The sequence below is a fragment of the Lepisma saccharinum genome, chromosome 23 (genome assembly GCF_977018435.1).
Source record: "Lepisma saccharinum chromosome 23, izLepSacc3.1, whole genome shotgun sequence".
Taxonomy (NCBI): Eukaryota; Metazoa; Arthropoda; class Insecta; order Zygentoma; family Lepismatidae; genus Lepisma; species Lepisma saccharinum.
In genome coordinates, this window is record NC_139251.1 from 24733891 (window position 1) to 24761092 (window position 27202).

At 40.2% G+C, this 27202-nt stretch overlaps 1 long non-coding RNA gene across 2 annotated transcripts in view; it reads right to left on the bottom strand.

Annotated features, from left to right (window-relative positions):
• LOC145977692 (uncharacterized) overlaps nucleotides 1-27202 on the bottom strand; it is a 38310-nt gene that overhangs the window by 178 nt on the left and 10930 nt on the right. Inside the window, exons 3-4 of one of the 2 annotated variants that reach the window (XR_014440614.1) lie at nucleotides 21578-21704; nucleotides 9992-10119 (exon numbers count right to left, since the gene is read on the bottom strand). This is a non-coding gene — a long non-coding RNA (uncharacterized LOC145977692). Of the gene's footprint in view, nucleotides 1-9991; nucleotides 10120-21577; nucleotides 21705-27202 lie in introns of those variants that run through there. The other variant, XR_014440613.1, reaches the window with a different exon arrangement.

The window sequence follows — 27202 nt, forward strand, 5'->3', positions numbered from 1 at the left end:
TTATCTCCTGAAATCGTCGATTCACTTTTTTTTAAAAAATAAATAATTTACAAAATCATCATGAATCCTAATCTTTGCAATCGTCGTTAATAAGATGAAAAGCTACAATGAATCTGGAAAACAAAAATGGAAAAGAATGAGTGTTTCTGAGAGCATTTTCTCAGCTGATTTCAAATCTTTTTACTGTTTTTCTCTATTGGGCACAGATTGTTTTATCATCATGCAAATTATTTGTTGTAATGAAATAATTTTGTTTATTGAAACAAATATATGTTACATATTCTGTATACTGACGTAAAATGTACTTGTAAGGGATCTTCTGCTGTATTTAGCTTGAGGAACATCTATCTTGAGAGTCCAGCAGTATATTTCCTGATGGAAGCATTCACAATGTTTGTCACTTATACTGCCATTGTCGAAGGGGGATAAGTACAAATGTTAGACCAACAAATAGGTTTTTAGGAACACATCCCAGTTTCTGTAGTTATCAAGACACTGCCTAACAAGTTCTTTGTAGTAAACTGCCTGTTGAATTTTGAGGAAATTCTTTACAAGCCCTTGGGGTGATCCCCTTGCTCCCACTTCACCTTCATTCAAACATGGGCCGGTCTCCGTGGCGGAGTGGTTTGCACACTGCGCTTATGATGCCAGGAGTCCCAGGTTTGAATCCCGGCGTGATATTGGAATTTGATTGATTTGCTTGAATTCACTTCGCTTTTGTGCTAATCGCAAATCGCTAATCGCAAATCGGCTAATCGCAAAGATGGGGACGAGTGATGATATGGTGCAACTAATGAATGGAAGTTCACAAACATCTATTCCCAGCCAGGGATTGGAACCCGGGACACCTAGCATCATAGGGCGATGTGCTAACCACTCCACCATGGGGGCCGGCACACAGGCAGTTTGTTATTGTCCATTCATCAATTCTATCATGTCATCACTTATCCCCATCTTCACGATTAGCCAAAGGTAGCACAAAAGCGAAGTAAAATAAACCAAATCAATCATTCATACCGGGGTGAGGGAGGTAAAGTTGCGAAAATATTGTTTTGCATATTTTTATTTATTTTTACTGATTTCATATTACTTTCCTTTTTGCTTACTAAACTTCTTTCCCCTCATGAAATACTGTGAGTGAGTACATTACATTCTCATAAGCAGTTGAAGTAGTCATAATGACTAATCAATAGACAAATAGGCTATTATATCTTGAAATTTGAAAACACTAAAAACGTTGTAGCGTGTCGATGGTATGTAATCGCGAAATTATCTTGTTTGCTTCGTTCGTTCTGTAAGAGCGTAAGAAATTTATATTTCTTTTTATTGAAAATTAAATCAGTTTTCCGTTTGAGAAGAAATATTGATTAATTGATTGATTTGTTGTTTTAAGTTCAATTTATTCACAGAATGGGTAGCTGTGTCAATTGATGCATTAAAAGTGAAAGTTTGTTATTGTCGAAATGATCTTGTCTGATCTTCCAAATTGATGCATTTTAGTGCATCACACGAGACTTCATCTCATAAAAATACCAATTAACACATTCCTATGTGTATTTTGACACACTAAACGGTGCATAATTTGCAGTTTACGCACGTTAATGTGTTATTGAAATCAAAATATATATATGTGTCAATAGACACGTTTTTGGTTCTGTGTGTGGCAACAGTGCAAATATGAAATGTGTGTGTAATGAGTTCAAGCTAGGCATCTCATGTATACAGTTCATACCGGAATCGAATCCGGTATTTCTTAGTGCAAGGGCGGGCCCGAGTCTTCTATGGCATCTGATTGCTCACTTGGGAAATGATGACGATAAGAAATTATATGCACACGTCTAATTTCTTAAAATTAATCTTATTTGTGTGTGGAAAACTGAATATATGATGGCACTGGATAAAACAAGGTTCCCACACGCACAAATATTTACGCTCTCGTCTTTGGTTTGGCAGGTTCAAGAACCTGCCTGGGTTCGATTCCCGATGGAGGCACATAGTTGTTCGGATCTCACTTTAAACTGTAGGTCCAGTCCCGATTATCCTTACTGTGCATAAAGTGCACTTAAAACACCAGTTCACTTAATCAATCAATCGAAAGGTTCAAGGTTCAATCGCTGGTGGTCAGACCGGTAGCCAGAATTTGCTTTCGGAAGGGGCTTATCCCTTATCGGCAGCTGCCATCTAAAGACGAAAAGGTTGGGGGAAGGAGTAAATGCGCTGAAGATGAATTTCTTGGAATATTGCAACTTACCATATACAAGATGTTTAATCCTGTTAATGAAGTAAATTTAATTACTACTACACATTATTAAAATCAGATATTTATAGGATTTCGGGAAAGGACTGCCTACTTGTATTAGTTCCAAAATTTCTGTGCTGTTCCAACATCGTGAGGACAATTTGGGAAGTACTTGAAAGCGATACGGAAGCAAATTCTGCTCTCGAAACTATGGGACTCGATGTGATGACCACGTGCAACCGAATGAAAGAACTCCTCGCAGGCCTTGTCCCTCAATATTAATTTTAATAATTGTAAGTTTTTCTCGGCCTCCTCGATGACGCAGTGGTAGCGTCGCCGCCTTCCAATCAAGGGGTTTCAAGTTCGATACCCAGTGGAGGCACATAGTGGTTCGGATCCCCAATTAGCCTTCCTGTGCATACAGTGGACTTAAAACACGAACTCAATAATTGGAAGGTTTTAGAAGGACTAAACGTGGCTTTTTATGCATCGTACAACTTTGCTTCTTTTCACCCTACTTTTACAGTTTTTCTTCCTAAGAATTCCACTGAGTATAACATGCTACGAAACCAGATGTCCAAGGTTCGGACATTGGACAGGTATGGTTGTATCATGTCTGTCCCATCGCCATTCCTTCGGCTCATCATTCATCCTCATCGTCGCATTTAACCCAAGAGGTAGAAATATATATAGAAATATACTGCTGGACAAAAAAAACCGGACACTTGCATTTTTTGTGATAACGCAATGGGTCGATAAAAGCTCTGGTACAAGGGCTAACTAAATGTTGCAGAAACTGAATTAAGTACGAATGCATAAACAAAGTCCGAGCCTATGAATGGTGCATATGGTACTACATGATCTGCCGAACATTCTGTAATATACCTGCGAGCTGTTATTGCAATTCAGATGTCAAATATTAAAGTGTCCGGTTTTCATTGTCCAGCAGTATATATAAATGATTGATTTGGTTTATTTTACTTCGCTTTTCTGACACTTATTGGCTAATCGTGAAGATGAAGATGACAATGAGTGATGTGGAATTGATGAGAGGACCATCACAAAGAACACACATGCCCAGTCTGGGATTCGAACCCAGGACCCCTGGCATCGTAATGCACCTTGTTAACCACTGCACAACAAATAGAAACAGAAAATGCTTGATAATTTATATGCTTCTCCATAACTCATGATTATATTATAAGTATTATTCCCTGTATGACTAGGGATTAATTATATTTGTATGTCTAGCCCACGTAGCCACCTAAGCAGCAGCAGCAGCTTCCGCATTTGCAGGTGGAGGCTAAATGAAGAAAAATCACAGAAAGTCAGAAATATTTACAAATTTTGTAACATAATACTTATAGAACATGCAGACGGCTGTAAAAACAATTGCTACATACCTAGTTTCCTTCCTTAATTGAAACGTAGTTTATTCTTCATTATACATGAGATCAACCACCCTGGGAGTCGAACCCAGGATCTTGTGTGGTAGTCACTCTCTTTTAGAATGCCAATATGTTGGATATTTGGTCGGTCAGTCGATCCTGATCCATTGTTTCCAGAGGAAGACAATCTGGCGGCTTCTCATTCGACATTTTACTCGCAATCTCATTCGACATTTTACTCGCGATGTAGGAAAACGAGATCACAAACACTTCTTGATGCTATCTGCTCGCGTTTACAGAAGCTTACCATGGATCGGACAACAACTCCTACTTCAAACTGACAAATATCAACTGTCCACTGACCGCTTAGATATTTCTCCGAATTTTCAGAAAGTGGCCTTTCCGTCCTTGCAGGGCAGGTCATTAGCAGGAGGGTTGAGTGCATGTGAGAAGAACCGCTATGTCATTCATTCCCGTGCCGAAAAGGGGACAAGCAATAGAATTCTGTTCTTGGAATTCGAAACGCATGGGGATATCTTTTCCGAACAATAAAATAATTAACGCAGAAAGTTCTAGCCACCCGTAGGTAAATCTTCCTGTTTGTGTAGTCTTCGGCACCCATGGAGCCAGTGCAGGGCCAGATGAAGAGAAAGTGCGGGTTTCGGGGGGATCCTGGATCTGGTGTGCAGCAGGCAGGAAAAGTGCATTTTCAATAGGTCTCAGACTTCCCTGACCGGAGCGGACCACAAAATCATTAGGCCGAGTCTGCTGCCACGCGCGTGTCAGCAGTAAGAATAAGCATCAGATCCTGCCACGTAATTCGTCTGCTAAGATGATGTTACAAATCTTAAGAACAGATTAAGACGAGAGAAATGCAAGTATATGATTAGTGGGAATGAATGTGCAGATAATTTAGAACCTTTTTCTTTAGAAAGCATTTAGCGATATTATTTTAATGTTAACAGAACCTAACCTAACTACGAGAGCATTTAGGTTTATTATTAGAAGAATGCTAAGGGACCTAATCTTAAAATATTTTTGTGTAAGTAATCGCTAAAACTTAACAGTATGTGTTACAGACGTAATTGCATACATAGCATGATGAAATCGCGATAAAACAAAGACCGAGTCTGCTGCCACGTGCATCTTTGTTATTGTTCCAGCAGAAAAATAACATGGCAGCAGACACTACCAAACCATTAACTGCATCCTCTGCTATCTGCTAATACATCTGTTTGTGTTTAACAAGCAAGAAACAGGGAAATAAGAAAGAAATTCCTTGCTTGTGTTCGTGCTACTGAAAATTGAAGAAGTGTTTCAAACTGCAAACAAAATTTACTGAAGAATCATTTTGCAATATTTGTCATCAAAGGAAAATTTCCAGCAAATACAGAACAGTTTCCCGGGGCCACATGGACGTTTGCCGGGGTCAGTGCCCCCACGTGCCCCCCCCCCCCCCTAACGACGTCCCTGCTCGAAGGGCCTTGGCCCTATCTTCCGTGTGTGTATATATATATATACAGTATATTAATAATTACTTACAGATTAGGGGTTAATTAAGTAATAACATAAGAAAATTGGGTTTAATTTTGTAAACGTATGGGAAATTGAAAACTGATTATTAAAGGTTATCTTTTGTTAGAGTGACAGAAGGTAGGAAACATAATACTGATATGTATCATCTATCAGTGTAAACATTAGATTCTGGAGAATGCCTGGATAATTTGCCCATTCTTCGCAGATGAGGAGTTTATGAACAAATGATGCAAGGAAACCGGATATTTTTCAAAAAAGGATTGATACACACACATACATACATACATAGAGAATGAACTTCGATGGAAAACATACCACTTACAAGTTTTCCAAAGTGCACTTGAGATCCACTTTATGCTCAGGTAGGCAAATCGGGACTAGACCTACAGCTTGAAATAGGATCGAAAAGACTGTGCCATGTGCCTCCAGCAGGAATCGAACCTGGAGCCAGGTCACTGTCATGCTTAGCCAGTCCATTGTTCCTCAAGGACTCATCGGTTATGACGCACAAGCGGCTACAATCAGTACTCCTTGAAAAGCATAATGTATGAAAAATACACAAAAAAAATCTGACAAAATTTGTCTATTTGTGGATCACTGTATGAATCTGTTTGAAATACTTCCCAGGTACGAAGAAAAAGTAAACATAGTATTCGATGGAATTCTGATCATTTCCAAAGTATTTCCATGATGGAAAGTAAATTCGGCAAAATACAGACCATTCCCTGACATTCTGTACAAGACTCGGCGGAAAGCGGCTCTGCATCGGCGCTTGTCTTTCCCGGTGAGTGGGTCCACGACAGTAGCTTATATTAAACCTCGTAAAAAAGTTTAGAGTAACAGGGTCAGTTCTGAATAAAAGTGGAAAGAAAAATGGGGAAATAAAGTAAACACAGTCAAAAAAGTTTTGCATCAGGATGGAAAATGACAAAATATATATGAAGCACGAAGTTTATTGACAATCACAGTGGTAATACAAAAGAGAAGATGAAGAACAAGACATGTTGAATGAAAAGGGATCAAAAAACCTACAATTTTCTCAGAAATGTTTTTTAAACTAAAATGGCACAATTCATGATGGAGGTGAAAAAACAAAGAACTGTCACAAGAAGACTGTTCGTCATAGCGGATCCATCAGAAACATTGCCTACCACCTGGTGTGTCCTCCCCTGGCTGCAAGAAGGTCTTGAACATGCTGTGGATGAGACGATCAAGGTGATCTTGCGGTAAGCGATCCCATTCATCCTGTGCCACAAGAAGAACTTCACGAAGATTGGTGGGAGCCACAGGATGGTTTGCAATGGCATTTTTTAGCATTGCCTATGCATATTCGATGCAATTCATGTCGGGACTTTGTGCTGGCCAGAGCATGCAATGGATATTCGCCGCCTGCAGATAATCGTGCACCATCTGTGCGTGGTGTGAATGGGCATTGTCATCCACCAAGACAAATTTGTCACCAATTTCCTGATGAAATGGTTCCACAGTCATCTGGAGAATGTCCATGACGTAACGAACAGATGTTTCTGTCCCTCTAATTGGAATTAGGGGCGTTCGACGTCCGAACATGATCCCTGCCCATATCATGATTCCTCCTCCTTGGTATGGATGGACCCCCTGGCCACCACAAAGACCCTTTTGCAGTCCAGGGCCTTGCCATACCCATCCTCTTCGTGAATCTGGCCTTAGACAGAGCCTACATTCATCGCTGAAGAGCACATGAGCCCAATGATCGGGTACCCAATTTTGAGGTGCACGGGCCCAATGCACATGTTCGCGCCGATGTCGTGGCAATAGGTACTGGTGCCGGAGAGGTCTTCTGGAACGTAAACCACTTCCTCGGAGTGTGTTACAGACAGTTTGGTTTGACACACACACAGCAGAGGCTGCCTGGAGGGCATGAGTGATGTTCCTTGCCATCATGGTATTCTGTCGCCGAGCTGAGAGTCGTACATAGCGGTCCTGTGCTGGTGGTGTGACCCGTCGAAAACCTGTCTGTTGACGATCTGCTACTGTTCCTTTGTCTGTATACCACCTCCAGGTCCTACAGACATCGCTTTGCACCACCCCAACAGCCCTAGCCACAGCTCGTTGCGACATGTTAGTCTGCAGTAGCGTGATGATCCTGGCCGGATCAAACTGCTCTATTGTACGACTAGGCATGCCTTGCACACGGCTGCACTCGCTCACCTTGACTAACTGGACACAAGGAACACCTACCTAACCTTCGCTGACTAACGTGGTGCTACGCTCGAACACACGCATGCACTTGCTAGCTTCGGTAGTCGTCTGTGGTGATCGGTATTGCACGTCGACTGCGTTACTTCGCACTATGAGCTCTGCTTCATCGGTTCTTGTCCGCTTCGGCATGTTGCGGATGCTATTTCATCACTTCTCAGGTGATGCAAAACTTTTTTGACTGTGTTTATAGAAAGACAATCCACACACCGTCCGTGAGTTAAAAGAGAGTATTGTACAAAAAATCGGGAGAATTACAGTAGACCTTGCACGTGTAAATGCCAATTTCCTTCGGAGATGCCAGGAATGTGTTGCAGCAGAGGGACATCATTTTCAACACCTTTTGAAGTCAAGGTTAGTACACAATATGAAAACTGTAATTTTAATAGCCGATTTTAGCGACTGTCGCTGATCCGTTCACCGGGAAAGACAAGCGCTGATGCCGGGCAGCTTGCCGCCGAGTCTCGTAGCGAATGTCAGGGAATGCTCTATAGTAGTATGCTCGAAAGTAGGAAATGTAAAGTTTTTTGTTTTTTTTATGTTTTAAACATACGTTCAGTGTGAAATTCACATTCAGTAAAAGCAAAATAAACATTCAATACACAAAAACCTGTCTACTTATCGTCCGAAATCAGAGAGCATCCCAAAATTATCCGAACAATTTCTTCAGGGAGATTTAAAAAAGCCCTGTGAACAAAATAACATAGTTTTATTTCCCACCCCAGCACTAATAAATCATCATTCTTGAAACAGAGATGTCCCAAAGTTTAATATATATTGTGCGGAAACAAAAAATTGCAATGAGGAGAAGTACAAGTTACAGTAAAACAATAGTGAAACAATGGTAAACCAAGTACATATGGATATAATGTAAATATGTACTGTATTTGTTCGGTTACATATACATTGAGACAAATCCATGAAGAATTACATAATTATTATAGTAACTCCATGCCTCTCTTGCATTCTGCCCGTAATTTTCCAGGCTTGTTCAAGTACGTTACTGCATATTACAACCTGAAATCTATTCCCGGCTGTCTGCTTTTGTTTTTCTACCATCCCTACTTTACAGAGCTTCCAGGGCCTTCTTGCCTGTCGCGAATCCCACCCTGCAAGCTTCTTTACTCTGGAGGACCCTTCAGAAATATTTTTCCTCTAAAACGAACATGTGTTTCTCCTTCGGTGACCAGTAGACAGACCTCTTCTCGCCCTTCCCCCCCTTCCCTCCGCAACGAGCCTCGAGGGGTGAAGCCTGTGCCGGGGTGGCTGGAGACAGGCAAAAATTTAACATTACGCATATGGGAGAATCACTTTTTTCGTTCTCTTGGGAATATCAAACTTCCGATGGCGGAAAAAATACATATGATGGGGTAGTGGGTCCATTGAAGATTATATTTTCCTTAGGAAAAGACAAAACTCCCATTGGTTTAGCCGTAACTTGAATTTAAAGTTGCTCCTCCATAAGGAATACATGGGATTCTGTAAATACTAATTCATCATATTTTTCAAAGACCATATAAGGCATAATAATCAACTTAAGAAACCGCTTCCAATTGCCACATGGGGAGAAATTCATACTCTTCACTTCCGCCTGAGATCTTTTTAGTAGCATTGCTCATTCCGGCGATATTGGAATAAATGCATGCCTGGTGCGTAATTGTCCATCTTCACCTTAAAAAAAAGCTGCAAGTAAACTTCAACTTAACAAACTGGAATGAAAAAGGTAAAGGTAAAGTGTTCCCCTGTGCTTAGCACCACGCCATGAAGGCGAAGTTCTATTGATTTGTGTTGCCCGTCAAGCAATAACACGAAATGTTCCAGAGCAAAGGTGAGAGTGAGCACTGAACTGAACAGAACTTCAATATATTACTTGTACAGACAAGTAAATACTTTGTATCAATATATTAATTTGCTACTGCAATATACTTACATAATAAAACATAAGCTTCAAGTTCTTTCAAAATCAATTAAAAAAAGTACAGTAAAACCTCGTTACTCCGGACTAATGGGGGTGGGGGACAAATTGACCAGTTTAATGAAAGTTCGGATTAACTGAAATAACCTAAAACAACAGTAGAAAGTTCATTAAAACTCAGTTTTATATGGTGTATTTAAAGGACATAGGCCTAAATACACTATACAATACAGTACAAAGTCTGCGGGAAACAGTGGTCGACTGCCTTTTCTTTGGGACGTTCTCTTGTTGACTTCTAGCCACATTTAAAACCTTGCATTCTGCTCTTTTTTACTTTGCCTTTTGCCTGTCCAGATTAACACATTCAGGTCTGGCCTCATAATACAGCATTTTTACCTCTGGTCTGCGGTTTTTGGTTGTTTTTAAAAAAATCATAGAATAAAATATTTTTAATTTGTTTTTATTTACCACACATTTCTTAAATCTACAAAATTTCCTATTTTCAATTAACAAAAATTTGTAAAATTATCTTTTCATTCTCAGACATTTTTGAATATTTTTTTCAGCAATGTTTTGTGAAAAAAAAAGTACAACATTATAACAAATGTTAATATAGAGATATATTAAGTTCGTAAACTGGAAATTTCAATAATTAACTACATAAACTATCAATACATCTTTTGAATCTTGCATAAGAATACTTCTTATGTGCACATAACAAAAAATAATTACAAATTACAGGTAATTAGCTTTTGTATGAAAAAGTGGCTGCAGGACAGGACCAGACGATGTATCAGTTGGTTCTGCGTCATCTGTAAAAATTAAACAAACAAATAAATAAACTAAATAAATTTTCATTTGACATACACTATACAAAATAATAAATGAAAAAACTAAAAATACATCAGTGCATGTAGGAGAATCAAACAAGAGGCAAGATGAATAGACCCAAAAAAATTACCTCTTCTCACTTCAATCATAAAATACTAGAGTTTGCAACACTGTTTATATTGTCAACAATTAATTATTACGAATATAACCTACCTTCCAAATCTTCAAATTCATCTGCTTCATCAAAATCGTCGCTAACTTCAAACTCTGAGGAGGAATCCTCATGCAGAATTTCCGCTATGCAGTCTGGATCTAACGACGCCATTCTAAACAATGCAACGTACATCAACCCGACAACAAACAGTCCCAGGTGCGAGATAAAAATAGCACATGAGTCACCTAGCGGTCGGAATTTCAACAAAGAGGCTTGAATGAACACGCACATGAGACGAACTACGAATATAGCCCGTAGTTCAATCGGCAAAGCAATTGCATACCGCAGGACAGGTTATGCCCGTCGTTCGTCCACATTGACTTTAAGTGCACTGCGGGCTATGCCCATCGTGAGACCCCAATGTGTTAAGTGAAGTCCGGCTTATCGGGGTCTGGATTAAAGAGATTTTACTGTATGTCTAAAAGCTGAGTAAATTGTAAGGAAGACTCGCGCATTACCTAACCGGTCCAACATTAAGAAAAATCTTAAGAGTATAATAAAGTTACATGTGAGCCCATTATGTGAATTTACAGTACGGTTAACAATCACAAGGATTAAACAAAATAAAACCTTACTCATTCGATTTAGCTTTCAAACCACGTTTTTAACATGAATATTTCATCCACCTTGCAGAAGAAGTACTACATCAACTTGCATGATCGTGTCATTCCACAGAAAGTGGTCCTACTCCATGTGTATAACAAAATGAACCCATCTGGAAATTGCTTCTAATTGCAGGTTCAAATGTTTGTGAATGGATATAATTTGCATATTTTACCAACAAAAATTATTAGCATCTGTAGCCTCTATGCTTCAACAAATAAAGTCAAATTTTGCTACAGTTTTAAAGCATCACACACACAACACAATTTTGTTAATGTTCTTCATGCATTCTGGTTATGTCATCCACGTGCAGATCGCCCAAGGCGATCGCCCATCCCAACTGCCATGCTTTGAATATATTATTATGCCTAATAATATTCAAGACTCATTCGTTCTGCATTTCATAACAGGCTCGAGAAGTCATGATAGGCTAATCAGAAGTGGACCTACAGTTTAAATTTGGATGAGAACGAGTCTACAAGATGCGTTAAAAGGAAATCAGAGCTGAGACCATTGCAGAGAATGTGTTTATATTTCTTTGTTTATTCTTTTTACTCCTCATATCTGATCTTCACTTTACCATGACAATGGGAGGAATTATGATAACAATGAAGGCGTAGCAAAGGGTGTGCAAAGTGAGATAGTGTCTGGGGCCTCGTGTCCCATGGGCTTATTATTATTTACTTTTTTTATGTAATAAATAGAAGTGAGAGAAATAGATGGAAAGGGCTAATTTTTGTGGCCGATAAAACTACATTTTGTTATAAATTCTAGTGAAACATTAAACTTTGATTGAATATGTCAACTATTTAGTATTTTAAATACAAAAGATGGTAGCCATCTGATTTTAGAATATTCAGGAAGACAAACAACAACAATTAAAAGTTCTCTTACAAAGGTTGATAAGCATAAATGCAATTTTTGTCTTCTCATAACTTAGCTGTTCGAGAACATCAAGAAACATTATACACAGCAGAAACAACAGAAAATTAAGGAAACTTCGCATATTTGGTGAAATTTGTTTCGAAATATGACCAATTACCACGACATTTCAGATGTATACAATAAAACGAGGTTCACAATAATTATCCACGTTCTGAAATTCAAAATGAACTGATACAGGTAAAGAAAAAAAAAGGTAAAGTGCTCCCCTGTGCTTAGCATCATGCCATGAAGGCATATAGGGGGATGTGGGGGTAACGCCCCACACTTTCTTGATCCGGTCGTGAGTGGGGGTGATGTGATCAGCATCATGCCCCTGACTGCCTTTACCCCAGGTACCCATGTCATTCGATGCTGGGTGGGTGCTGGGGCCTCTTCCAACGTTAGAAAAGTTCCCGGATTTGAACCGGCCGGGGATCGAACCCAGGACCTTTAGCACGGTAGTCAAACACGTTATCGACTGAGCCACCATGGCCAACCAAGTAAAAATGGCTATATTAAAAAAAAGTAAAATTAGCTAAATCCAGAGATTTACTTTCTTTATGTTCGAAACTACTTCTTTTATATTCTAGATTATTTTGTAAGTGAACGTGACCTAACACAAAACAGCACAACAATGTCTAACATGCAACAGTTATTGTTCATTGTTGAAGCTCATTACAGTAGCTATGAAACAACTATATCCAAAAACTGATGACCAACATGCATAAGAGTTCTATTGTATTTTTACTTAAGGTAAACATTCTTCATACTGGATTTCCATTCAAAAGTGGAGATGCTGGCAGCTGTAGGATAGTACGTAAGTTTCTGAATTTTATTATTTTTCAGACGCTTTTCTGTAATTTCTGGCTAGTAGCGACAATGCGGATGAGTGATGATGTGACTTAATTGAAGAAAGGGCACTTACAAAGACACCCACTCCCAGATAGAGATTCGAGCACGAGAACTCCTGCGGCAAGATCGAAAGTCGGCCACTTAACACACTCGGTCACCGAACCAGCAGTGTTATTAATGCTACATTCATTTAGATTATTTTACTCTGCTTATCTGCCACTTTTGGCTACTCGCGAAGATGAAGATGATGGGACAGTCAAACATGTATTCCCAGGCCGGCATTCAAACCAGGGACCCTTATTAATGCTATATATATGTTCAAAGGTGTTTGTCTGTAAAATAGATACACCCTGTGGCCAAAAGGTCTTAAGAGTGCCAAATCCTGCCAACCAGATTTCAGTTAGATGGCGTCTAGTGAACTCAGAGAATCCCATCGCCGCTGCTTTATACAGCTTGATAGATTAGATTGAAGAATGAATCCTTATCTGCTTTTTTATCTACTAGTTATATCCTGTATGTTATATTATGTGCTAACAAAATATAACACACAGGATTTCCCTGAAGTAACTTGGATTCTTGCTGTAACACGATTATGCCTTGTTTCACACCAGTTGCTAAAAAGGCAGCTTTTTTTTTAGGCTTGTTTGTTTCTTTAATTAAAAGCAGTTTACATGTTACCTTTCCTCCCTATATCTCATGGATTCTTGTTATTTGGATGGCAAGAAAAACTGCAGGATCTCTCCCGATAAGGTTTTTCCCTACCGTTTGGTAGGAGACCTTGTGGAAGTTCCACCTAGGACAACGGGCCCGCCTATGCGTTGGTGGCCCTATACTATGGTGCGATAGTACATGAGGTTTTCCAAGCTAGTACAACTTTGTCTGCTCTGGAATGTTGCTGGGTCGGGAAGGTCCTTTGTTTGCTGAGCATCCACTGTTGTTATGCTGGGGTGAACTTGGCCAGCTTGCCACAGTACAATTACAGTAATGACAGTAATCCCTGAGATTTTTCCATGTCACTTCAGGAAATGTAGGTATGTAATGAAGTAAGTCTTGATAGCCAGTGTGTGTGTGTGTGTAGGTATGTAAATAGTAGGTTGTAATGTAAGACCACTAACGGTTTTTCCTTTTGGGTCTGCAAAGTAATTCCTTAAGCTTGTAGGTTAGCTTGAGTGATAGGTATTTCAAGTGCTTTGTGCAATTATTATTACCTTAGATTTAAACATGTCAATTTTGCAGACTCGAAAGGAAGAATAGTGTATTAGAAGAGATCACTGTGGACATGAAAGCGAGATCTTGTTATACACAGATGCAATCGACATTTATATCAAGTGTATTTGCAAGTAATATATCAAGTCGATTGCAGTTGGTTCTCCGGCGCAAGGCTGTAAGGTACAAATGACCTTGCATCCCTCTTCCAACTAAAAAAAGAGGCCCTCACAAATGGTAGAGACATTGACGGCGTTGTGAGGCTTTGAACTGACATCTACCTGTACCAACCAAGCCACATCTTTTCAGGACCTTAAAGAGACATCGATTGCCCAGGAACCCTCGACATAATTATGGAAGCTATTGCACAGACAGAAAAGCATATCAGATGTCCTAAATTCACGGCCTCAAAATCAACAACACAAGGATGTTCACAGAGATGAATTCTAGGTCCAGAATTGTGGAATTTAAACTTGGAACCATCTGTAGATAAAGTAGGAAATATTTCGGGATCAAAAGCACAAATAGACTATACAGATGATGTAATAAAAATAATAATGTAATATAAGGTAATTCAAGGACAGAGTTGGAAAGGAAGTCTAGTATTGCAATAAACTCTTTTGAGGACTTTTGTCATACGGCGAAATTAGTGATTGCAACCCAGGAGACCCACTTTATAATCCTAAAGGGTAAGGCTGAATGCTAATAAACACCCACAGATAAAACTCAAGACAAAAATTTTAGAAGAGTAAAGGAAGCTAATTATCTAGGTGTGAAATTATGAGAAATGCAATGATGACATGGATTTCGTAACTTCAAAATTTGAGTCTGTAATAAATAAATTGGTAGCAATAGGTTCGAATTGATTCAGACTCCCTATGTCGCTTATAAACCCATACATATTCATAATCCACAACGCGATTGTTTTATTGAACGGACCAATCTCAGTAGACTACCTAAATATACAGTGCGTTTATTTTGGCTCTGAGCCGAGATAGCGCATGACATGGTGCAGATGCCTTCATTTTTGTCCCGTAACGTCTCGCTTACTTACGCACTTATCTTTAGCATGTGGACAATTATATTTATACTGCATAACGAGTACTAAACTGTGTTATAAGTAGGGAATGGATTTCCAGGTAAATATATATTTTTTTGCTATGTCCTAGACATATGTCATTTAGAGATCTTTGCGTTTCATGTACACAGCACCCCTCTACTGAAATTCTATAGGACCTAAAAATGCCTAAATGAACTAAATTCCTATAAATGCTTAAATGAACTCCTATAAATGCCTAAAAGCCCTATTTTGACTCTAAAAACTCCTTTGAAACAATTCGCCTAACCTCAAAACTAAGTTTTATTAAGCAAGGTTTGAAACAGTTGAAACTTGAAACCTTAAACAAATCCGAGTGGCAAAAGAAGCAATGTAACAGCAAGGGGTGTCAGTGTCTATGCAAATTTCCGCCATTTTCCAGCTTGCATCACGAAATTGAAAAAATGTAGAGCAAACTGACTGGATGAGGCGAATCCTAGCTACAAAATCATTCAGTTGTTGATTGAGTTGTTGTTTTTAAGTCCACTTTATGCACAGTAAAGCTAATCGGGACTGGACCTACAGTTTAAAGTGGGATCTGAACCACTATGTGTGCCTTCACCAGGTATCGAACCTGGAACCCCATGATCACAAGGCGACGACGCATCCACAATGCCATCGGGGAGGCTCCTCGTTCAGTTGTTAAAACAGAGATTTCATTATTCCCGGCCCCCAACAGTGTAAGAGCATGGGAAGGTTTCAAGATTGGCTGTTTCAAGTGGTTGCTGTATTGAGTAGGAAAGGCAACCCTGCAAGTCACCAATCACGTCACCTGTTTCCGAACTGACACAACAGTTAGGTGAAAGGGGAGGGTTTGCGCCAGAAACTACAACTGCCCTAGTATAGAGAAGGCCACTGTGAACTTGCCTGCGGTTTGAGTTCTGAGGTTGAGGTTTTTCTGGAACACTTTATGCACAGATGGACTATTCGGGACTTGACCTACAGTTTTAAAGTGGGATCCGAACCATGAAGCCTCCAATGGATATCAAACCTACAACCTCTTCGTTACAAGGCGACAACATTACCACTACGCCTCCGGTTCCGGGAGCACCAAACCTGCCTTGGGAATCAGCAGCAGTTGCATTTATGAAGTTTTTTTCACCAATAACTTGCTGCGGTGTAGAGAGAAGGTTCTCCATGAACACTTCTGGGTTGTAACGATCACATTGAAAGATATTGGGATTATTACAACCCAGCAGGGCTCGTGACTGTACAAGTGCCCATTCACGGACATCTGGAAGAACTTCATCACAGAGAACATTGAAAAGCATATGGTGATAAAGTGCTTCAAACCATGATAAAAGTTTTTTACGTTGTTCAAATGTAAATTTTTATAATCAAAGAATAGTATTGATTGCACTATATATAGTAACTTTTGCATACAAATTGAATCTAAAACCAGTTATTTTATAAAATTATTATTAATTATGCCTATTAATTTATTATAAGCACTTAACAGCTAAAATGAAGTCCTAAATCCCTCTTTTTTAGCACCTAAAGATCCCTTCCCTAGTTATAAGAGTTGTTCAAAGTTGTTCATGCGTTATCTCGGCCTAGAGCCAAAACGAACGCACTGTACATCGTGTGTAACAAAAATAACATCATCATAAATGAAGGCAATGATGGATGGCATTTCGAACATTACTGATAATTTTGGGGACAAAATAATCAAACACAGATCCGCCATATGCTGGTGCAAAGAAGGCCAAGAAGAGAGGGTTTACAAAGTAATTGGCAGATATGCCCCTACCATTGCAGAATTAACAGCCTCCACGACAGGAGACTGTACCACGTCTTCCCACATACAAGAGAGGCTGATGACGACAGATTACTGTCGTTCACCTCTCCAACAACGAACGGACACTTCACTTACGGTAAACTGACGACCGTAAGAATGCTGAACTCTTAGAATAGAATAAATACGTGGGTGACACTAAAGTTTTTAGATGCGGCAACACTGATTGCAGCAATACATTGTCTCTAGGATATGTTGAAGTTAGTAGTCTGTGAAGTGTGATAATGCTGCAGAATTTATAGTTGTTAATTGTTGTGTGCCAGAAATTAGTCAATTATTGTCGTGTGTGTACAGCAAAATGGATTTAACACGGGAGCACTTCAGAGCAATGATTTTTTACGATTTTCGAGCAGGTTTAACGCAGCAGCAATGTTATGAAAGGCTCTGAAATGTATTTCAGGAGGAAGCCCCATGCCGTGCGACTGTGTTTAATTGGTTTTTAGAATTTCGACGTGGACGTCAGAAACTCAGTGATGAATTACGTGATGGTCGTTCTGTGACAGCAACGTCTCAAGAAAACGTCGACAAAGTGCGTCGCATGATAGAGGAGGATAACCGGGTGACATATGCAGTTATTAGTGCAACACTGGGTATTGGTATGAGTCAGGTTCAAACGATCCTGCATGACCGCCTTGGTGTCAGGAAGCTCTGTGCCAGATGGATCCCACACCATCTTACTCAGAAGCAAAAGCAGGCACGGGTCACAAGGTGCATGAAAATGCTGGACAAATTTAACCAAGGACAATCAAATGCAGTGTATGACATCGTAACAGGTGACGAAACTTGGGTGAACTGTTATGAACCCGAGAGCAAACGACAGTCGACGCAGTGGATCTTCCCGGATGAAGACCCACCAACAAAAGTCAGGAAGGGACGAAGTGTTGGCAAACAAATGCTTGCCACTTTCTTCAGTCGGACGGGCCATATTGCAACAGTGCCGCTACAGGGACGTCGGACCGTTAATGCTGAATGGTACACTACGGTTTGTTTACCGGAGATCGTACGGAAAGTTCGTGAAAAACGCCCACGAAGTTGCATTATTGTGCATCAAGACAATGCGCGCAGCCATACAGCAGTACAACAATTGAATTCTTCAAAGCCTCCAACATCGAAGAAATGACTCATCCTCCTTACAGTCCCGACCTGCCCCTTGTGATTTCTTCCTGTTCCCTAAAATCAAGGATACATTACGAGGTTCTTCATTTCCTACTCCCGAGGAGGCAGTCACCGCCTTCGTTCAGTGCATTCAAGAGGTGCCTGCAGATGTGTGGTCCCAGTGCTTTCACACTTGGTTTGAGCGGATGAACAAGTGTATCAACTGTCATGGAGAATACTTTGAAAAATTATAGCATTCATACTTTTGGTCTCCAGTGTTTTACTTTCGCGTGTCTAAAAACTTTTAGTGTGACCTATCGTAATATACTGGACTGATTTTTCAGGACAAAATTTTACAAATTTTGCTTCCTGAGTCTTTTACAATGATTGATTCACAGTTTCCAAATTCCTCAGCGCAGATATGTTTAGAGTATTGCATCATATGAGTGTTGCTTCTGTCTCTCCAATTTTAATGTTCATTTGATGTGCACTTTGCAAAAGTTGGTTCACTGACCACCATGTTACTGCAAAGAGGATAAGAACAAACAACAGAGTTCACTAAAAATAAAATGACTCTTTGTTGTGAAATGCTGATTGTTCTAACACAAGTTTAAAGGAAACAATTATAAAATTTCGTTAAGGGTGACTTTTTTTTTACCAATACTTGTACTTCAGTAAAACATGAGCAGAAAACTTGATTACTGAAATTTGCAAATACTTCATTCCACATTACACTACTACCACGGAATATTTATACACAGGGTTAGAATTCAGGAGCCAGACCCTTTTTCTCAGGAGCCATCTCTTCTCTTTTATTTGCAAACATGGTCCATGAAAGCCATGAATCCAACCAGAGGCGTGGCATGCATGTAACCGGTGTTACCGCAGGTAACAGCAAAATGTAAAGAAATTAAAATGTTTCTTTCTCAATAAAATAACAACATTGTTAAATAAGTTAACCAACAGCATTGCAGTTGGGTGTATATTGCAGAGGACATTTTTTCTGCAGCCGACAAAAGCGAAGAGACAGGCCATTCCGCTACCCTCAAGAGGCAACTAGAGGAAAGGATGCCCGCCAATGCAAGGGAACAGCGGGGAAAAACTTGGAGGCAAGTGTGCTAGGGGGTTATTCATATGCCTGTTTAGGGGCCCTGTTGCTGTTGCAGCCTACCGGATCAGCAAGTGTTGTCACATTGGATTTCCAAAAAAGAGCTAAATCCCGCCTACAATGGGGATACTATTTCTCTGAAGCAACAAGAGCTAGACTGCAAAGCCAAAGGTGGATTTAACTACAACTGAGACCGTTTAGTAATAGACTAAAAGATAAGTACTTGATACGATTCGTGATATGGACAAACGTTGCTCCAAAAAACTAAGTTGGCAACAGTAGTACGTACATCTGGACTTCCTCCCAACGCTGGAGAAGGGGAATTCTGTCGTCTGCTCAACGCAGAAACGTCAAACTGACCTGAATGTGTAGTTCTTCTTCCCCTTTGCACCTCTTTGCAAAGAAACAGAGATGGTTGACAAGGCTCGACTACTATTCACTGGATTTTCGCGGTAACTCTCTCATGAGTGGTAGTTCTTTCTAGGAGTGATTGTGGCTAAATAAATCATTGAGCGGATTGCACAAAAAAAAATCCAGATCAAAGGCATGTTGTTTTTCGTTTGTTTTTTTTTGGGGGGGGGGGGTAGGGTGGAGATGATAACGTCTGATGGCCGGTAACACTTTTGAAAAAGTCACGCCACGCCACTGAATCCAACTAAGATAAAGATACACATTTTAAATTTGTTTATTGGATTGGATTAAATGTAATTAATTCTTGCGCCAGAGTGGCCTTCCTCAAGAAGGCTCAACTGGTAATAATTCTAATATATGGCTAATTCTACTATATCGCCACAGATTTTAAAATTCAGCTAGCAACAGTGAAAAAAATATAATGGCATGATTATTATGATGATGTAATGTTACACGTGATACAGAAAACACACAAACATTAAAAAACATATACTGTGCTTATTATTTTAAAAAAAGGCGATGGAAATTTCCATAAGCAAACTAGAAATGTTTAAGAAGGAAAAACATTTTTTAGCACTGAATTTGAAAATTCAGGCAGCAGGGAAAGTTTTCAGGCGCCCTTTATTTTTGATTGATTTAGTTAATTTTACTTCACTTTTGTGCTAATTGCAAAGATGGGGATGAGTGACGTGATGAAATTGCTGAATGGATGCTTACAAACACCCAAGGACCCCTGGCATCATAGTGCAATGTGCTAACCACTCCACCATGGGTGCCGGTGCCCTACATCTTTCTACTCCTGTTTATGCATATATCCTCTGATCAATACGCCAACGGATTCAAGGTTCACCTAAATTTTCAATATCAAAGATCAGAGAAAAATGTGCACCTGGAATTCGCAGAAATATGGTATTTAAATTTGATAATACCTTTGCTGATGTATGCCTGAAGATTTTGTATCTATACACTTTGAGATTTAAATTTTAAAGAACGTATTGAGACTTTGCATTCTGATCTTGCCAAGGGCCCCGCAATATGTTGCTACTCCAATGGATAACAATATTCAATAATAACCATCTATTCCGCCCTGGACCCCTTCAAAGAGCTAATCTGTCTCCTGCTAAAAGAACCATATATTGTTCATATAAAACAGTGCAATTGTACATTCTGTGTGGTACCGGACTCTGAAATTTGCCCCTAGCAACAGTAATTTTTGGATCAGCCACTGAAGTCATCACACTAACTTTTTTAATTTGATAGCAGACATCATAAAGTTCTTCATAATTCTGTGAATTCAGTTCATTATGAATATTACTTTAATGTGATCACATGTCAAGAACCTTGCATTTAATGTGTAATTGTCACACATGTAATGCTAGGTTGCATCTAGAAAAGACTAAGACAAAGCTTCAGTTTGTCTTTGTTTTTATTATTAAATCCTGCCTTGGTAAAATAAATGCTTACATGTGAAATATTTCTCCTAAAGTTAAACTCCTTAAGAGCTATCATTTTGGGCATTGATCAAAGAGGTGAATGAAAATCATGTGTGTCCTCATTGAAATGCCACTTTATACAAGATTGGAATAATAGTAATTATCAGTAAATGTATTGGTCTCTGTATTAACTTCATGCTAGTTCAAAAACTAAAAGATAAAAGTCCCTTCAAACAATCTTCCAATAAATTAACAATATATACATTTAAAGTATGTGTTATTCCAAAAATTGTGAAAAGTCTGCTTTTTTTAAAAAAAAAAAAAAAAAATCCCCATTCAAGTTTTAGGAGTATATTGGTGAAGCTTCAGGACAGGCACAGATGAGATGGTTCGGACACATGAAGAGGATGGATGCAGAAAGACTACCAGTAAGAGCTTACCATGCACAAGGAGTGGGAATAAGGCCAAGGGGGAGAGCAAAATGTTGGTGGGAAGAGCATATAGCGGAGAGTGGATAAGAATGGAATACCATGGAAAGAGAGGACTGGTGGAAAACCAGGAAAAAATGGTGAGTCTTCACATCTATGCCGACCCAGTCGGAGGCAGGAAACGGCGAAGGATGATGATTAAAGTTTTACAAGCTATAATTATTAACAATTGCCTGCCTTCACCAATGTTGTAGAAAAAACTTACATCATCTGGATTATAAACTTGGATGGCACTTGGTGTGAAGAATTTCAATATTCTCTGGAACGGAGCCCATCCAAAGTGTTGAACCTCTCAGCTCACATGGTCTTCCCTTAGTTCTCTGCATGTGTTCCTGCAATAGACACAAGAATGATTGTTGCATACAGCTGCTCCAAAAACAAATGGTATGTATTAATAAAAATGAACAATACTCGATTTTCATATAACAAATAACGTTATCTTTTGATGTGCACAAGAACGTAACATGTAGAAATTTACACAAAAAATTCATACTCAAACCCAGGTCTCTGACATACCATGCCATTACTCAACAACATAAGCTACTGAGCCATGGAACGGTACACCAAAGACCCTGGTCCTGGGTGAGACTGCATTTTGCTTAAGGCAACAGTTTTGCACCAAATGTGCATTTATTTCAATACCTTAGGAATGGGCACTGCTACTAAAAAGAAACCTGACTATACAAGAGTGTAAATTTCTCCCCATGTTACAAGTGGAAACAATTTTTCAAATTGATTATTCAGCTGGATACAATGTTTGAACAGATTCCCATGCATTCCTTATAGGGAAAAAATGCAACAACTTCAAGTTACGGCCAATCAAATAGGAGTTTTCAACTTTTTCCTATGACAAATCAAATTTTAAAGCATCCTCTTTCCGTTCATATGTTTTTCTACACCATCGGAAGTTTGGTATTCCCAAAAGAACAAGTAAAATAATACTCCCATAAGTGTAATGCTAAGTTTTCTCCTCCTCCTACGACCATTCAGCACACAAACTGTTCCTCCAGCTGCTAAATATCTACATGGTAAATCTCTCGTACATGCCACTTGTCGAAGGCACATTTCATAACCAACACTCTTTTCACATGCTTCTCACCCTCTGCTATGATAAGCTGGAAGGAGCTACTTAGCAGTCTTTTTGACAGCCTGAAGGGCAGAGACTGCCACCTAAGGAAAACAATTTCTACTTCCCCACCTTCAACCCACTGGCTGCTGCAAACGTTGAAAGGTTGCAACAAATTGCAATATTCACGTCACAAATTTTATTGAAACAACAATACAATCTATGCATTTGTGTGTGTGTATGCACGTGTGCATGGAAGAGGGGGTGGGGGAATGGACGATGCATTAAAGAATACCACAATCAATTACTACCCAAGTTCCAAGACTAGCGCATATCACTGTAAACAATCAAGAAATACAGCGTTATTCCTCTTGAGACCTGTTCCTTTTATGTTATGACTCTTGTAAACTGACTGGAATACTTCATATTTCTTATCATTATATTGTATTAAGAGGCACGATTTAAATATTTTGTATTCTTCAAATGCATACCTGTAAGTGGGATCTCAGGCCGAAACAACAAGTGACAGGCGATAAGACACAGTGAGGGTTCACACTGAAGTGATAAGCAAGCATTCATCACGAACAACAAACCGAGATGACATGATGCACTTTATTGAGAAAACGACCCAGTCCGAGCAACATGTGTTGCTTGTTGCATGTCACTTCGGTCTCAAAGCTCCTCAAATTGTAATAATATCATACATTTACATATTAAGGTTATTATATACCGTGAGAATTTTTTATGAAACATGCACCAATACGTTGTTATTAAAAATGATAACTATTATGAATTTTCATATTACTTTTAGTCCAAAAATTATCAAATATCAAATGAAAACTTTAACAATAACCATACAGCTTATAGTTATGGTTTTAACATGGAAGTAAAAAGTTGCAAATTTCACACAAATTACAATACAAAAAATTAACTTCATTATTCATTCAATAATTTTATTAATTAGTTCAATAACTCAAATACTAACTGCCTAATAAATCTGAAATTTGGCAGTTTTCGTCAACTTTGATGGTATTACCACTGTACCAAAAATTATCAATTTCTGAGATGTCAAGGTTGACCATTGGTTGATTTGACATGGAATAACCCACATACTTGACAAGGTTGATGTGTGGCAGGGAAATTCCCAGTCATTTCACTGCACAAACTGTGGCAAAGTTTGTAACAATCCTGTTAACTTTCAATGGAATCATACAACCCAGAAATGTCTGTGACTGTACTTGAATGTAACTGTTCACTGCACTATCACATACATGTATTCTACGTAAATTGTATTAGAATACTCCTTGATATATACAGGGTGTTTCTAAAGGTCGTTTACAACGCTTGGGAGGTGATTCCTCACACGAAAACAAGCAAAAAGTCTAAGTTCCATTTTTACGACTGAGGCTTCGTTTCCGAGATAGGAGCCTCGCAAAAGGTGACAAAGTGAACGTCACACCTGACTGGGACGAATACTACAACAGATAGAGAGGCGGTTCCAAGGGAATCATAAAGGAATCGTATGTGCTCAGTCCGGAAGTCACTATGAAAAGTTCACTGCACGCATGCGCAATGGAGTCCTCAAAGGAATGGGGGATTTCCAGCAAGAACAATACATGGAAGGTTTGTAACGCAGCAAGAAGGACCGTGACAATGAGAAATGCGTTCAAGACAACACATCCCGACCTCAAACATCAAAACATGAGCACCGAACACAAAATCCGAAAAGTTGAGCACAGTTGCATACCCCAGTTACACGCGAGGAATGAACGAATCATGTCATGTGGCATACGAGAGACACATTACTCCACCAGGAGGAGGGAAAGAAAAACACAATATCAGATGATTGCGACAACGTGTATTTTTACACGCGACAACTACGTAATATCCCCCCCCCCCACACACACACACACACACAACAAACAGCATGCACAGACAGTGCGTGTCACTGTACACCAACTGAAGATGTCACTTTCACCACACAAAGGGGGTGGGGAGCAATACCAAAAGTGTTCGCACGCGATCATTGTGACGTAAAAGAGACCAGTTTTGGAAGCGCTGCACAGGCAAGTCTGGCTCTCGTAGTCTACGTTTGACTTTCATGACTGCTGTTCCCGCGAGTGGAGCTCGAAGGGTTGGTTCTCTCCGGCAGTCGTTCCAGTCGTGTTACATGTGCTGGGATATGATCAGCAGTTCGCTCTAGGTTGTCATACGCATTGAAGAGTACTAGTATGTTGTATTGAAAGAAGTTGACGTGGTGGAGTGGGCAAGTCAAGTATCGCTACAATTGGTCTGTGGTGTTCGTACGGTGATACGACCAATTTGTGCAGTGTGCCAGTGTTAAACAAAAACGATACTTTGCAGTTCCAGCTCCCTATTATACAGATGGCTGCGTATACGACCCAGCAGCTAGCAGACATGCATCTCATGTATGGGGAGGCACGTGGTAATAACCGTAAGGCAAGGCGTCTTTATGGAGAACGCTTTCCACATAGACGTTTACCGTCTCACACCTTCTTTCAGGTAGTGGACAGTCGACTGCGTAAAACAGGGTCAGTGTTACCACCGCGGCAAGAAGTTGGAAGACCCCGAAGTGTACGCACACATCAGTTTACAGAAGATGTGTTAACAGCGGTCGCAGAACATCCTGGCACCAGTACGCGAGTGCTTGCTCGGGCACGAAACACGTCTCATGTGAATGTTTGGCGAGTGTTGTCAGAGGAAGGAATGCACCCTTTTAAACTGCAGAAAGTACAAGAACTGTTACCTCGTGACTTTCGCCCTCGTATGGAGTTTTGCCAATGGTTGTTGCATCAGCTGGACCAAACCCTCACTTCGGGGCAAACGTATTGTGGACAGATGAAGCCATTTTCACCAGCATGGATGTCTTCAATAGTAGAAACAGTCATGTATGGGACTTTGACAACCCACATGCACTTTTTGTGGCCCATCACCAGCACACGTTTTCAGTGAATGTGTGGTGCGGGATAGTACATGATCATTTAATTGGACCATACATTCTCCCTGTTCGCCTGAATGGTCGCACGTATCATGCATTTCTTAGTTATGTTCTGCCTGAACTGTTGGAGACCGTACCTTTGGCACTGCGGCAAGAAAGGTGGTACCAACAAGATGGTGCACCAGCTCATTTCGATCGTAATGTACGACATTTCCTGCATGACGTGTTTCGCAATAGGTTCATTGGTAGGGATGAGCCTGTGCCTTGGCCACCGAGGTTGCCAGATCTCAACCCTCTCGATTTTTTCTTATGGGGAGAAATGAAAACCCTCGTATACGACACACCTGTCACATCAGCTGAGGACCTCGTTGCTCGCATCAACGTTGCCGCCGCGACTGTACAGATCGACCACAAGGAAAAAAACCTTGGGACGAAAAGTCCCCGCGGAGCTTTCCCTTCTTCCCTCCACCTCGGGCCATAAGGAAGCATGGTCCACTCTCCCCCTCCTCTACTCGCGGGAGTACGGTGCACAGGAGTCGCGGGTCTGCGCAGGTTGTTTTGCTTGTGGTTCCACTATAGCAGATACACCTGGCTTGTTTGCTCGTAATCGACAATCCTTGATTCGTCGCTGTCATCTCTGCGTAGAAGTAAACGGCAGACATTTTGAAAACCGTCTGTGATTATTGCCCTCGGCAAATCTCAGTGAGAACACTCTTGGTATTGCTCCCCACCCCCATTGTGTGGTGAAAGTGACATCTTCAGTTGGTGTACAGTGACACGCACTGTCTGTGCATAAGACATTGTAGCATTTGCTGTTTGTTGTGTGTGTGTGGGGGGGGGGGATATTACGTAGTTGTCGCGTGTAAAAATACACGTTGTCGCAATCATCTGATATTGTGTTTTTCTTTCCCTCCTCCTGGTGGAGTAATGTGTCTCTCGTATGCCACATGACATGATTCGTTCATTCCTCGCGTGTAACTGGGGTATGCAACCGTGCTCAACTTTTCGGATTTTGTGTTCGGTGCTCATGTTTTGATGTTTGAGGTCGGGATGTGTTGTCTTGAACGCATTTCTCATTGTCACGGTCCTTCTTGCTGCGTTACATACCCCTTTCCATGTATTGTTCTTGCTGGAAATCCCCAATTCCTTTGAGGACTCCATTGCGCATGCGTGCAGTGAACTTTTCATAGTGACTTCCGGACTGAGCACATACGATTCCTTTATGATTCCCTTGGAACCGCCTCTCTATCTGTTATAGTATTCGTCCCAGTCAGGTGTGACGTTCACTTTGTCACCTTTTGCGAGGCTCCTATCTCGGAAACGAAGCCTCAGTCGTAAAAATGGAACTTAGACTTTTTGCTTGTTTTCGTGTGAGGAATCACCTCCCAAGCGTTGTAAACGACCTTTAGAAACACCCTGTATATTTTGTCTCTTGAAAAAGGAGTGTTACATGCTTTATAATGCAGACACTCAGAAGAAATTTCATCTTGATGACATCAGAGATACATTCATATAAAAAAAAAGTAAAAAAAAAATAAAGTGCTCCCTTGTGCTTTGCACTATGCCATGAAGGCATAAAGGGGGTGTGGGGTTAGGGCCCCACCCTTTCTTGATCTCGGCCGAGATGGGGGTGATGTGATCAGCACCATGCCCCTGGCTGCCTTTACCCCCAGAGCTTCCACCAGGTACCACTTTATACAATGCTGGGTGGGTGCCGGAGCCGCTTGAATAGGTTGAAAAAGTCCCGGTTCTCCACCACCCGGGATCAAACCCAGGTTTCTCGGATGGTAGTCAGAAGCCCTAAC